This window comes from Camelus dromedarius, chromosome 6 (genome assembly GCF_036321535.1).
Source record: "Camelus dromedarius isolate mCamDro1 chromosome 6, mCamDro1.pat, whole genome shotgun sequence".
Classification (NCBI taxonomy): domain Eukaryota; kingdom Metazoa; phylum Chordata; class Mammalia; order Artiodactyla; family Camelidae; genus Camelus; species Camelus dromedarius.
In genome coordinates this window covers 47,238,122-47,253,746 of record NC_087441.1, presented here as the reverse complement: position 1 = coordinate 47,253,746, position 15,625 = coordinate 47,238,122, and the positions used below count along the sequence as shown (strand labels likewise).

At 43.5% G+C, this 15,625-nt stretch overlaps 1 long non-coding RNA gene across 1 annotated transcript in view; it reads right to left on the bottom strand.

Annotated features, from left to right (window-relative positions):
• Positions 1-576: 576 nt before the first annotated feature.
• LOC135321495 (uncharacterized) overlaps positions 577-15,625 on the bottom strand; it is a 33,982-nt gene continuing 18,933 nt past the window's right edge. Inside the window, exons 2-4 of the long non-coding RNA XR_010381285.1 lie at positions 4,293-4,436; positions 3,456-3,593; positions 577-1,112 (exon numbers count right to left, since the gene is read on the bottom strand). This is a non-coding gene — a long non-coding RNA (uncharacterized LOC135321495). The remainder of the gene's footprint in view (positions 1,113-3,455; positions 3,594-4,292; positions 4,437-15,625) is intronic.

Here is a 15,625-nt window from a genome sequence, read left to right as displayed (position 1 = left end):
TAAGCAACAAGGATGCATTGTACAGCACAGGGAAATCTGGCATTGTTTTGTAGTAACTTAAAGTGTAATATATATATATAATCTATAAAAATGTTGAATCACTATGTTGTATGCCTGAAACTAACATAACATTGTTAATCAACTATACTTCAATTTAAAAAACAGACACACATAAAGAGAGCGAGTGGGTATTTCTCTTCCTGGCCTTTTACTTAAAGAAAGGGGAAACCACTTTCGGGGCCGCCCATCTTTTGATAAAGGTACGTATCAGCAGGGCACTTTCTCTGGGATACAAGGCATCCCTTCTCCACTGAGCCATCCTCGACTCAATTCCCACTTTGACCTTTGGAGAATGTCAAGTGGGGTACGGCCTCCCCTTTGTTCTGGCTGCAGCTGTCTCTGCGGGGATGGGCCCCCTAAGAGCCCAGGGTAACGGTCTTGCCCGTAACTGCTCACGAGAAGCTATGAAAGGCTAAACAGGCTGCCACGTGAACACGGTGCTCTTTAATTACGAGGTCCCCCCGTGGAAGGAAGGCCGGCAGACAGGCAGACACATTCCAATTACGCTAATACACCTTGTAAACATCAAATATTTTTATTCAGAGATTAAAGAGAGCCTGTATCCTCACTGCACTCCTGAGACGACCGTGCACCGCAGGGCTGTTGCCAGTGCTGCTGGGGAAACAGGATTTCCTTTGGTTAAAATAGACTTTCACAGAAATAACAGCATCGAGTCTGGAGGTGGTCAAATGTGACTTCCACTGCAGGCCGTCTGAAATTTCAATCGTAGCTCTCAGAAAGCTTTTAAAAAAGACTGAGTTCATATTCTCAGAGGAAACTGGTTAGTCTCTCCTATGTTCTTCCAGCTTTTACCCTAACCATGCAGAACCTGTGGTCAGTTCCCTCGGTCAAGGCTGGTAGTGGTGATAGGCCTTGAGGCTCGAATCTGGTTGTCGTGTGGGTCACCCGCCTTCACTCATTGTCAGCTCTTCCTGGGTGACACACTAATTGAACTAACTCACCACATTCTCTTGTCCAGGTCAGCTGGGGACTAGAGGCTTGAATGTGGCAGGTGAACTGTCTGGGTCACTAGCCACTGGCTCCACGATAATCTGCGGAGAGGGAGTCATGAGATAGAAGAAACCCATGCATGTGCCTTTCTGAGAGCAGGCCTTTTGGTGGGTCACCAACATATGCCAAAAAAAAAAAAAAAGCCTTGAAACTCCTGATTCTCTGTTACAAATAAATGTTGGAACAAATTAACTCCCAAAGGAACCGGTTTTCCATTTGAACCAGTAAAACTCAACTCCTATAAGATGAAAAGTCCTGCTCAGTGCAAACAGCTCCACGTCACAAGAGTAGCTGTTTATGGTCTGCTGAACAGTTGCAGGCAAATGAGTCTTTATAAGGGCATCAAATGTTTAACACCTAGGAGAGCTCAGTACATAGAGGAGACAGGCAGCGAACCCTTGAAAACTATCCTCTGACGGTATGAATAATCACTTCTAATTTCTCCATCACACTCATTTGAATCTTTGTACATCATTCTCTCAAAGTGGGTGTTGACGCTACAAATTGGGGGAGATTATGTCTTATGGGATCCCCTACAAAACAGTCTCTCTGGCACAGGATAAGGAGGGGATTGAGGAATCCAGAACCAGTAACTTTCATTTTTAGGGCTCTTATCGCAAAGCTCCAAGTTGTTTGGGGACTATGTAAATGGCTCGAAAGGCAGGAAGTGGGCAAGGTGGTCCCTGAGAAGAGACAGACCCGTCTACATCGTCCTGCCCACCCTCCCCCCCATCCCCCTTGGACTTTATATAGCTAAGGTGAACATCAGAGGAAGCACCTAAAGGAAGGTCAGTCATCAGGGCCCTGCGTGGTGATATGGAGACACCAAAGGCAGGATCTGTTGCCTACGCGCCATCCCGTGTTTGGGTGAGGGACGGAGTACTTCAGGCTCATCACTGGTACCCAGGGAGCCAGAGCACGCATCGCTTTATTCACTCAGTAAACACCCTGACCAGTCAGGAACAGGCACTGGGGTGAGTGCTAGGGATGGAAATGTTGAGCTGGACAAAGCCCTCAGCCTCAAGCTGCTTAGAGTCTGGTACAGCAGATACACAAGGAAATATATTCAAAAATAAAAATATTATAAAAGCTCATCATAACACGATGTGAAGAGAATACAAAGTACAGAGATGGCATAAAGGAGAAAATGATTACCTTGACCCAGGTGGGAGCAGAATGGTCAGGGGTGGGGGGTTGTTTAGGCTTTGGTGACATTAGCCTAAAGAATTATAGAATAAAAAGAAACTCATCAAGGAAAAAATAAGAAAGTAAAATTCTAAGCAGTGGGAACAATCCACAGAAAGGTGCAGGCACATGAAAAGTATGGAGAACTCCAGCAACATCGGGGCCTTTGGGATGGCTGGTGGTGCTGTGGGCAGAGGCAGGAAGCCAGGCCATGGGGACCCTTGAACACCAGACTAAAGAATCTCGACTCCATCCCATAGTCTTGGGGAGCCACAGAAAGCTGGAGGGCAACAGAGTCACTTGATCTGAAATGTGTTTCAGAAGAAGATCACGCTGGCTGAGGAGGAGAGGGTAGATCAGAGCAAGGCTAGACGGAATGAAAGTAGGGAGATGCACTGGAAGGTTATGGCCCAAGTTCAAGATAAAGCCATGGGAGCTAGGGCAGTGCTGGGCCAGTGGCCATGAAAATGGGGAAAACAGGAGGCTGGAGCCAAGGTTAGGAGTCAAGTTTTTGAGGCTGAATCATGACGGGCTTTAAGGAATGAGGAGGTGGAATTGCATCTAGAATGACTCCTAGGTTCTTGGGTGCTGGAAAAGGAACACAGGGGAGAAGTCTTGAGGTGAGTGTGTTGGATGATGACTTCAGGTTGGACTATTTGGAGTTTTAGGTTCCTGTGGCTTATTCAAGTTTAAAATGTAGGAGAGAGGTCAATGCTGAGTAAATGTATCAGAGACTCAACTCTTCCAAAATTGGGCAGAGCCTCAGCACTGAGGTACACAGGATATATTTTTTAATTAGAGAAGAGTCTCGTGGAAATTATAAGAATGAGAATGCCAAAGAAATACTAAACATGACAAGAGGGTCCTAGACAAGAAAATTTCTGCTCAAATTTACTGTATTTGAGTATAAATACCAAATTCTCACTGTCTAGTAAGTTTGGTGAACCTCATCTAGCTAAAAAACAGAAACAAAAACAATTTTTCCCTTTTCCTTAAACTTTATGTGGAAATCACCACTTTAAGAGTAACAAGTGACTTCATTTCCAATTCCAAATTTGTTTTTACTTTTCATAAAAACTGAAAGTGATGCTTCTAAGCAGCAACGGAAAAGCATTTTAAGGACTGCCTTCTTTTATGAAATCAAGTTCATAGCAAATATTTTTTAAACTAGAAATTACTAAGACATTACGAAGACTCACATTTCCTTAAATAGAAAATAGAAGTCCTCTTTCCCATAACTTAGGTCAGAAAGACGGCTTCTTGTTTGCTGGGGGTTTTTTATAGTTGCAGCTCAAATTCGGGATGATTTTTACGAGGCAAGTAAGACGTGGATCCCTCTGCAAAAAGAGGAACTTTCACAATTAGTGAAAACCAAGAGTGCTGACACGAAGGGCGGGGGGCTGGGCGGGGGGCGGGGGGGCGCGATGTTACCGCAGCGTCACGGTGAAGGGAAGCCGAGCCCCGGCCTCACTTCCCAGCCTGAGACTACACACACACACGCCCCCACGCTCACGGATGCCCTTCAAGTGTTCCATCTGATCCCCGAAGCAGGTACCACAATAAAGCGCCCAATGCCTATCTTTGCTTCTAATATTGAAACCAGCTGTGTTTATTCCTCCCTGACCACCTCTCCTTCTGCCCGCACAGACAAAACGTTTTCAGGCCAGACAGGCAACTTTTCAACTTCATGGAGCACGTGACTTCTTAATAGCAAAAGCCTTTTGTCGGCTTGTTTTCCAAAACTCCCAGTACCCAGTGGAAGCCACTGTGATATATAAAAGGCTGTCTTCCTCTTAGATGGAGAAACTTCAAAGCAATCCCTGACATGCCAGAAGTCACTGCTTTCCCAGTAAATATTATCTGTTTTGGCCAGTGAATTCTAGGTTTGGGGATAAATTCAAAGATGAAGAGCATGTGTTTGGCGTAGCCCTTCTATTTGTGGTCTAAGCGGGAAACGTCATTCACTGGGTATGTAGAACCTCACAAGGTGGCCGCTCAGAGGGAGTGGAGCGAAAGCTCACTTTGGCTTCACTGACCCTGTCCTTAAAGAGCCATCAGCAAGCACGTGGGCAGGTCCAGGTCCAGATCCAGGGCAGGTGCTGCTGTGACTGACATGAGAGGCAGGGGTGGGAGGGAAGTCTGCTCCAAGGGGCTTTCACCGCACATCAGCAGGGCAGGCGCTGCGGTAGAAAGGAAGGTTAAAGATTTGATATACCACTTTTAAGGACGCAAGAAATACTGTAAAATAATGGCTACATTAATTATGAGTAATTTATATGGATTTGGTAAAGATTTAAGGAACTACAGGGCTTGGGGGCTCATGTGTGTTCTGTTTGTGTGTCTGTTTAATTCGTGTCCTCAATTCTCGTTCATAAGATGTCCTTTCTGTCCCCAGCCTGGGCTCCAATTTCACTCACTTACCACCATCCTCCCCACTAAGCTTCACCAACAGCTCAGTGGGACCATCGCTGGGTTTGCTGCTGACACAAACTGCCTTCCATTCTGCAGAGAATCAACTTAGCAAAGCCCATGGACATCTTTTGTGGTGGGAGGAAGGGGAGAAAATTGTTCAGTCTGTGACTCAGAGCTGCCCAGGTGAGATCTCTAGCTCTTTATTGATCTCTCTATGATCATAACAAGAACATCACACACTCTTCTTTACCACATGCAAAATAAAATCTCAAGATCTCTGACAAACAAAAAGACGGTGTCTAGGGGAACGAAATGGAGGGAAAATATAGACAGAGCAATGACACTGATTGGAATAACTGAGATTTAACTGGGCTGAGCACAGGATGAGAAGTCAGAGACACGGGCATCCGATTCCCACTTTGCCATTGACTCATGGGCAGCTGTTCACTTCCCCTTCACCCCAATCTCTCCATGGCGTAATTCAAATTATCCACCTACCTATCTAGTATATACAAAGTTATCCACTTTTTTTGTGCCAAGTTTTATATGCGGTTAGTATGAAAAGCAACATTTAAAAAATTTTGTTGTTGTTGAAGTATAGTCAGTTTACAATGTTGTGTCAATTTCTGGTGCACAGCATAATGTTTCAGTCATGCATATACATACATATATTCCTTTTCATATTATTTTTCATTATAAGTTACTACAAGATATTGAATATAGTTCCCTGTGCTATACAGTAGAAACTTGTTGTTTATCTGTATATATATAGTAGTTAGTATCTGTGAATTTCAAACTCCCAATTTATCCCTTCCCACCCCTTCCCCCCCCCCCCGGCAACCGTAAGTTTGTTCTCTATGTCTGTGAGTCTGTTTCTGTTTTGTAAATAAGTTCATTTGTGTCTTTTTTTAGATTCCATATATAAGCAATATTATATGGTATTTTTCTTTCTCTTTCTGGCTTACTTCACTTAGAATGACGATCTCCAGGTCCATCCATGTTGCTGCAAATGGCATTATTTTATTTTTTTATGGCTGAGTAGTATTCCATCTTCTTTATCTATTCATCTGTCAATGGACATTTAGGTTGTTTCCATGTCTTGGCTATTGCAAATAGAAAAGCAGCATTTTTCAAATAGCTACTATTTAGGAGAAAAATTAACTCTCCAATCATCTTAGTGTCTAAAAAATACAGTCACCTGGCAACAGATGCCCAGGGCCCCCTTGTCCATCACTGAGCCCCCTAAGCCTGGACAAATAATTTTTTTTTTCAGCTTCAAAAGTCTGACTGGTAGTTCCAGATTGAATCTCACAGGCACCAGTACTTGACAGAGCCACTGTCAGTTCTAGGCTTACTCTTTGGAAACTCAGCTTCCATCTGCTGAGCCAATGGAGGTCTTCTGTAGACAGTGGGCTCACTATCTAGACCCACACAAAAGCAACTGATCAGAAAGAACACAAAGGGACTAATGAGCTAGCCTGGTGTGAGGATTGAGTCTATGCATCCGTGGAGGTTTCCCTTTCCTGGTTGGGTCAGCCATCCCATAGGTCCACAAGGGAACTGCTGGGAACTGCTGAGCAAAGTCCACTTCCCATTAGAAGCAACTGGTCATTGTTAAGGGCTAGCTGCTGGAAAGACCCTTAGAGAGCACTCCTCTCCTCCAAGGAAGCTCTCTCTACCAAGAACTGAGGCTGCCTGCCCTGAAATAGAACATATTCTTATCTAAACACAGTGGATAGATTTCTTCCTTCTTGGATTGCTTTTTCTTCGGCCTTATACATAGTGCATTCCTCTATTATGCAGCCTAACAATTAGTCACATTGAAATGCAGCTGAGGAGCTCACACTTTTACAGGCTACAGTTCCGTCTTTCATTTACAGCATCCTAGCACCATCCGCAGCACTTTAACAAACCATCTCTTAAGGCAGTCTCCTGCATTTTCTGTTGATCCTTTCCAGCTTGCATTCCCCAGGACAGGTTTTCTCCCTGGGGCCCCAAATTCTGAGAGTCTGCCTTCAAAGCCTTCTACTCCACGAGAGACGGACTGCCCAGAGATGCCCCATAGGTATCTCTGAAACAGAATCGAAACAGATCTAATGTCTCACACACAACTAGGTGTTCTTAAATGAGCTACACTGTGTAATAGGAGGAATCAGACTCACAAAGGCTACAGGTAGCTTTATCTCAGTAAAGAATGCTATACTGCAGTATACCATCGGTATACTGACCTTTGGGAACAGTGAAGAATGTTCCTGAAAGACACTCCTTGGACCAGTTGATACAATTGATTAAAAAGCGATGAAACTGTTCAAAATTTATATTCTATGGTCCCCACACTAAACCTACAAATAGAATTCTTTTGGTAAGATCCAAGAATCTATATTTTTTTTAAACTTTCCTAGGCATTCCTTTTCTTTTCTTTTTTTTTAAGCTAGATTCTCAGCTTTGCCATTACTTAGGGACATACACTGGGGAAGTTACTAAACCTCTCTGAGCCTTAATTTCCTTCTCTCTAAAGTGTTTCTAATATCCACCCCCTAGGGGTTTTGTGAAGAATAAATGAGATAATATGAGGGAACTACCTGACACAATGACAAATGTCACCTGATCTCATTTATATATGGAATCTAAAGAAAAAAAAGGTTAAACTCATAGTAACAGACAATAGAATTACCAGAGCTTGGGGGATGGGAGGAAAAGGGAGATGATGATATAGATCAATAATCGATCAAAAGGTACAAACTTCCAGTTAAATGAATGTTGACTGATTAATGTTAAGAATCCAAGTATAGAATAAGGCCAATACCTGGGCGGAAGGGGGAGGAAAGAAGTAGGCGAGGGAGAGTAAGAGTACAAACTCCAGTTGAAAATAATAAATGAGTCACAGGTATGAAATGTACAGTGTGGAAATACAGTCAATAACTAAGTAATATCTTTGTGATGACTTGTCGTAACTAGACTTGTGATGATCATTTTTAAATGTAGAAGAAAAAAATCACGGTGTTGTGTAACAGGAACTAACATCATGCTGTAGGTCAGTTATACTTCAAAAGCAAACATACAAACTCATAGAAAAGACCAGATTTGTGGTTATCAGAGGTTGGGGGGAGGGGGAGCTGAATGCAGGCAGTCCCAAAGGTACAAACTTCCAGTTATAAGATAAATAAGCACTAAGGATGTGAAGTACAACATGATAAATAGAATTAACACTGCTGTATGTTATACAGGAAAGTTGTTAAGCGCGTATATCCTGAGTTATCACAAAACAAAAGATTTTTTTTCTATTTCTTTTATTTTGTATCTGTAGGAGGTGATGGATGGTCACTAAACTTATTGTGATAATCATTTCATGATGTATGCAAGTCAAATCATTATGCTGTACACTTAAACTTACACAGTGCTGTATGTCAATTATATTTCAATAAAACTGGAAGGAAATTAAATAAATAAATAAATCCAATATCTGTATTCACCATTGTACATAGTACCTTTAGTTACAAAATTTTGGGAGTTTCTATCCCTAAAACACTCACAGCAGAAGTATTTGTTTCCCTTGCCTATTTCACCTTTAAATACCACCACAGTTACTGGGATGCTGTGAGGGACTAAGCCCACTGGCTTTTAGCCCACCATGGCTATCTGGAATTCTGATAGGAAAGTTACCCGCAGCCATGTCTTACAAAGTGCTTTAAGCTCAGCCTAAGACCTTAAATAAGTACACTTTAGAGGCTTACAGTACAGCATGGTGACTATAGTTAATAATGTATTATACACTTGAAATTGGCTCTGAGAGCAAGTCTCAAGTATTCTCACCACACTGAAAAATAAAAAATTTAAAAACAAGATAATTATGGGAGGTAATGGTTATGTTAATGAATCTGATTATGGAAATCGCTTTACATTGCATACCTATATTTAAACATCACATTGCACACCTTAAATATATACAAGTTTTATTTGTCAAAAATAAATCAAAACCAAACCAGAAACAGAAGCAGGCAGCCAAGCCTTGGTTACCCCATTAAGATTCCACAGCAGGATTCCAGTCCCTCAAGACAGAACAGGGAACTGTGGTGCAGGCTCTTTGCAAAGGCAGAGATTTAGGTACAAAGAACAGGACAGAAGCTCAGATACCAAAACTCAAGATGAGTGACTCCCAGAGGATGGGCAGAGAGCCCCTCCAATTCCTTCAGACAGTGTCAGCATTTAAAGTCTTTGTCATAAATTGGTTTGACTCGAGCAAAAGCCACAGTGTGACTATAGCAACTGAAACTGTGGGGCTGGATGGACCCAGGTGAAAGTCACTGAAGCCATCACCCTGCAAGGGCAGCTGGCGAGCGAATGCCTCATCCTGACAAGGGCAATGAGGAGTCCGGGGGAGTGGGAGGCCAGACAGCAGGGAAGATTGTGTGATGGAAGAAAATACGGACTTTTCCTTCCTGGGCTAACAGAGACTTAAATTGTTTCTTCTTGAGCTTCCCTCTCCTTTATCTGAGGAGAGAAAGACAAAAGCCACACCAATACGTTCTCTAGGGAAAGACAAGAACTAAGCTGGCTGGAGGATGGGCAGTGTGACAGACTGGGGGGCTTGTGCTGGAGGGTAGGAGGCAGACAGGAGAGGGGACCACAGAACACGACATGGGGTACTAAGGGAACGTGGTAAAGAGGTGGAGGCAGAGGGGACAGGAGAGAGAGAGAGAGAGGCTCCTCAGAATTTGGGAGGACTAGAGGAGAGGGCAGAGAATGTGAAAAAGGAATTGTTGTGAGCTATGTTCTGGAAAACTCTCAAACGTTAGCAAAGTCTTAGAGAAAGATGAGAATTCCTGTCTGTGCTACGCTTCTTTAAACACAGCACTCTGAGACTGGACCACAGGGGTCCCCGTCGTCCGATGGCCGCAGTTAGCGGGAAGGGCAATGGTGGACAAACGGTATAGCCCGCCAGACCTCGCCCACTGTCATATCTAGAGAGCGAGAGCCAGATTGGTGGAAGAAAAAGAGCCAGGCACCCCTGCCAAAGCCTCCTGGCTGTCAAGACCCAACATGCCCAACCTCAGCTCTCCCCAAAGTGCCAGCCACGCCCCGTCCCGTTGCACAACCCCTTGCCCCTCCCCCATGCTGTCTTCACGCCTGAGGGCCGTCTAAGTGCCTGTCCTCCCCAGAGTATTAACCTTCTCTAAGGGAAGTGTAAGCTCTGCTAACCTGAACCTGAACCTGCCCAGCCCTTGTCCACTTCACCCCGCCAGCAGTTTCCAGCCTTGGCTTCACTCACCATTGCATTCATGCCCTCAGCCCAGCAGCCCCTAGAGACTGCCAGAGTTGCCCCTCTCCGAGGGCTCACGCCCCAGGAAGGTGATTCTGCCTTAGTCACACAATGAATCAACCAGGAGACCCAGTGGAGACCATGAAGGAAAAGGAGATAAACTATTCCAGAGACCAGCTTAGTTCAGTGTGGCAAAGGAAGGGAGAGGGTGCAGGCTACCGTAGAATCCAGGGTCCTCAAGTGGACCGCACACGCCAGAAGTGAGGCAAGAGTAACTCTGGGCCTTGCTCACTGATGGCAGAGACGCTGTTAATTTCCTGCACTGCCAAGCGTGGCTCATGAATAGAGCAGCTGAAATCCTCAGCTGCAGCGGGAGTTGGAGACCGGGAACCTGCTGTGAGGGATGAAGACGACAATGTGTGTGCACCAGGGACTTGGATGGGCAGAGGTCAAGGAGGTCAGTCCCAGGGAGGAGCTCGCAGGAGTAGGGTGGGAGGCTGGAGGGGAGGGGAGGGGAGAGATATGACACTGGTCAAGAACCTACCAATTGCAGGAGGCCAGGAGATGCTCTACTTATGTCAGTTCCGCTAATTCACACAATAACCTGGGAAGCAGTATCTCCATTTCACAGCCTCAGTCTCTCCTAAGCCACAGCTAATGAGTGACGGGGCTTAGATCTGAACACCTGTATGTCTCATGCTACATCCTGGGCTGGTTCCCATAACACCAGTGAGCGTGAACCGGACACCACAGAGCGACACAGGATCCGGCCCCAGAGTGTGCCTGCGTGAAACCAAACGGTATCTGAGATCTTTGTCAAAGTCACCTGGGGCGGGGGTGGGTGGTGAAACCAGTGGGAGGAGGAAAAACAAGATCAGCCACGTGCTCACAACGGTTGAGGCCAGAGGAAGGCTGAGCTCGGGGCTAAGTGTATTATTCTCTCTATTTTTGTATGTGTTTGAAATTTTCCATAATACAAAACAAACTCTCTTAGATGTGCTAAGTTAACAGTCAAGTTAACACATCATTTCCCCTGGCTTTACCCGTCACTACACGCATGCTCTTTGGTTTGGGGCTTCCTTTTAGTTGTAAAGCTGAACATCCCATCCAGCAAAGAATTCTCACACTTTTCTAGGAATTCGCTTCTGTGTTGGATAAGCACAAATATTAGGCACAGTTCCACTGAAGAGAACAGTCTAGGGAGTTTCTTGTTCCATAAAAATAAGAGACTTTAGAGGCTTTTCTCATTAAAATACTAAGAGGGGGAGTAAACGGGATACAGGGGGCGAAAGTACAGGTAAATGGTAGAATGTGTGCTTAGCATGCATGAGGTCTTGGGTTCAATCCTTACTACTTCCATTAAAAAAACCATATAAAACCACTTCTGAATCATAAAATAAATTTTATGTAAATACATGTATAGAAGAAGGAAATGCACTAACATAAAAATCATGGAATTAGTGCTCTGAATTTTACAAACTTGACATTGAACTTGCATTAGTTTTAGGAGCAGTAGAAAAACATTGTAAAGAAAGTTGTTTTTTAATGGGCTTTAGGGACACAGAACTGGATTCATGAAGCTCTTTGGTCTGTAACACTGTGTCACTGGTATAGCAGTGCATTCCCAATAATTAGTATTGAAAGGCGACTATTAACTGAACAGCTAGCACGGGCCAGGCTATGCATAGCTTATTTCTAATCTTTACAATCATCCTGCGAATTAGATGACTTTACACGGGTTTTGAACTCAGATCTGCGGACTCTGAAGCCTGTCTTGCTCCATCACACCTTGCCTCCTGCCTCTTCAGGTTTTACACTCTAGAGCAGAGCAGACACCAGGAGCAGAGCCCTGGAACACTGGGACTAGAGGTTTACACCTCCTACTGTGGCTTGTCATGGCCCACGTAGCCCGGTAGGGTGGAGCTGATTAATCGCCATCTGGCCAACAAGACTAGCGAGTTCTTCCTTCCCCTGAGCTGACAGACTGTGACCCCAGCACCTGCTCTATGAACTGACTGCTTCTGATTTATCCTGGAATGAGACCATTCTCTCCAAATGATACTCATATAGCAATTTGTCTATGATTTACTTGTGGGCCTTGGAAGGGAGAACTCATTCCATAAAACACTATTTTATTACGGGGGAAATGGGCCAAGATTAGCTTTCTCTCCCCATGACAGCAGCAGCCACTACCTGGTAACCATGGTGAAGTGCAGAGAGGAAACAAGTGTCTCTAAGGAGTCTGGCGGCAGACATGGAAGCCAGAGGAAAGTCGGGAATCTGGACCAGATGATAAAGGAGGTTTCAGACAACCGTCTAGAAGGGCTATTGGTGCCGGCAGCCTCTTGAGGTCAGAGGGCAGGTTGGCCTGTTAGTAACTGATAAAGGAAAATGATCCAGTCAGCAAGCCAGGTCTGGAGGGCCATGCCCTCTTCCAGCTTCCCCTGCTCAGACTGACTGTGAGGCCTGCAGCAAACCTAATTCATTTTCCTGTGGGTGGAAATGTGGAGACACCTGCTCCTTGACAGGAAAGTTTCTTGTTCTATGAAGTGTGTTGAGCAACTCAATAAAAACCATTCTATACCCAGTTCTATTTTACAACAAATTCCCCCAGAAATGGCCAAATCACTTCCCCTGGTAACTCAGGCTGTCCACCGCACACCAATTCCCCGGTGGTGGGTTAACCACTGTGGCAGCACAGCTGTGCTCACACCGAGCTGCCTGTCACACCTAAACGGCCCCAGTGGGGGGCTCGGCTGGATCTGTTTTCCAGGCAGGAGGAGGGGGCCGTGTCAGGCGGCCTTTTCTTGCTTTCTTCTTTGTTCTACTCAAATAACAACAATCAAAAGTACTTCTACCCTTCACATTCTCCTCAGCTGTAAGAATAGGGAAAGACTATTTGGGAGCAGACAAAAAAGCCCAGCAGAGGGGTGGAAATAGCTCAGTGGTAGAGTGCATGCTTAGCATGCACAAGGTACTGGGTTCAATCCCCAGTACCTCCACTTAAATTTTAAAAAAAAAGAAAGCCCAGGAAAGTATTCAGAACCATTTTCTTCATGAAAAGAAATGGAGAACTCAGGAGGTGGAGTATCCTATAAAAAAAAATTCGTTAATCCAGGCCTGAGTGGGATACAGGTTAATTCCAGAAAAATAGTTATTGCCGAAGACCCTGGCATCTGAGCCTCTGAGAGTGGGCAAGGAGTGAAACTTCAGCAAAAGAGTTAAAGGAATTCATAGATCATTGCTGAATGATAGGATCACATCACAGGCAACGTGGCCACAATCGTCAGGCTATTCAGCTTACTTAGAGCAGCCGTCTGCCCTTTGCAGGTTTCCCAGGTGGCCGAACGACTTCGGTTCACTTGGAGCTACATCTCATTTGACCATCTCATCTTGTATTTGACTGTGATCCCAAACACTCATCATGAAACTACAATGCCTTTGGATAATTAAAGAAAAAGAGGACATTTGAGTCTTAGGAATTCTCACTTTCCGCTACTTTTGCCAAATACAGCGTGGCCTGCCCTATTTTCAAGGGGCGGGACATTTTCTGAAACATCTCAGATGACTTAAAGGACTAAGCATCAGTTTTGGTTTGATTTTATATTTTAATGATTCAAAAATCACTAGCCATGAAAAAAGTTGGTCCTATATCAAGTGATTTTACCTTCAAAAGCACCTTTGTATGTAGTGGTTTTGGTTTATGTGGGTTTTTTGTTTTTGTTTTTTGGTTGATTTCAGTTTTTTTTAGTATAAAGGGAAAATGGTGGGGGAAATACATATTGTATTTTATCAAACCCCAAATGTGAAAAATAGTTTAAGAGACTGCTGATGCAATTGCAGCTGGGTTCATTGGAGCCTAATTCAAATGCCAGTAACACATGATTCTGCCCAGAAGTGCTGACTACCACTAGGCAGAAACCAAGGCTGTTTGCCTGTACAATAAATATTAATAACAACAGCAGTCAGAACATTATCATAAATGTTCTGAGTGAAGCCCCCAACCTCTATTTCAAGGCTTACAAAAATCTGTGATTTTCCAGGCAGTGGTAACCACAGAGAAACCAGACTTAATTACAGAATAAGAAACCAGCAACTGAACATATGGCTTAGACTGCTGGACTGTTCAGGCACTTGATTCCATCCCTCATTCATTGTTCTAGCAATGCACTAGGAGCCGGGGACACACAGTCAGGATCAGGTTATGGTCCATGATCTCAAGAAGGCCGAAGTCTAGAGGGTTCATGCATGAAAAATTTTGGACTTAAATTTTACATTTTCTGAGTCACAAAAAGCTGGTGGAGAAATGAATGATAAATTAACTGCAGACAGAAGACAACATGAATGGCTGAATAGAGGATATAGAGAAAGAGCTATATAGAAATGCCTCTGCTGAGTGCTATAAGAAGATAGTTTAGTAAACAGAGACAATACTATCATTCAAAAGTATATGGTACCCCAATATACGTGTCATTATACTGGTAGCAGTTAAAATAGAGTTCATTTCTGCCTCAAAAATAATAGCTAACGCAGAAATAGTGCCTACCATATGCCACACAATATTCTAAACACTTTACATACATTAACTCATTTAATCTTCAAACCAACCCTATGAAGGAAATACCATTAGTAGACCCATTTTACAGATGAGGAAACTGAGAGGACAGTAATTCATCCAAGTTTATTCAGCTAATAAGCGATGGAGCCAGGATTTGAACCCAGGCAATCTGGCTTTAGAGACTGTGTTCTCAACAACTATGTTACATCTCTTCCCTATAAAAATAGTTATATTAAAAACAAAGGAACATACATAAACACTGTACCCTAGTTGCTAAATTTGTTTCTCATGGGGATACAGGTTAACAATTGTGAAACTGCTTTACATTCAGGTTAACAATTTTGAAACTGCTTTACATTTACATTTATGTCATTTTGTGGTTTAACAAATATTAAATGGACAGTGGACAGCAGGGGATAGGTTTTCTATTATTGAAGAGAGAGTTACAGATAAACAAGAAAGACTAAACTGAACCCTACAGTGCTGTATTGCAATCAGAGACACCATTATAAAATCAGGTTTAGCCTATGCATACACACACACACACACACACACACACGGATGGTTAGATACAGAAATAATTATAGATGTGTTTCTACAGCTAATATACACACATTATTCCCAGCTCTGCCTACTGACAGGGTCCAGAAGCAATGGAACCCCAGAAGAAATGAGCACACCCAGCACAAATATCTTGGTTTCTAAATACCATTTTCCAATTAAAGAAACCAGGGCTCCTTGAAGAAATGGCAATTCCTAGGAGTGGGGCAGGAAAAACATAAGAGGTACTTGGAGCATCTTGTAGTACCAGAAAAAAGAGACATGTTCAAAGAAATAAAAGGATATAGGCATATCAAAGTGACACAAGAACCAACCTGAAGTAGCTCTCCATGGCCAAAGCCAAAACAATTTAAGCAACAAAATAAATAACATCCTATAGGATTATAACCCAAAATATAAAATACATACACATGAGTCCATACTGATATAAGTAAATGATTAAATAAACAAATAGATGGGTGAAAAGAGACAAGTCTTCCTTATAGAAGAACTCTAATGTATACAGACACTCTTCACTCCAGGAAGTAAAGCGTAGTCCCTGTCTTCCTGGGAACGGGCTAAACTTGGTGGTGACTCAC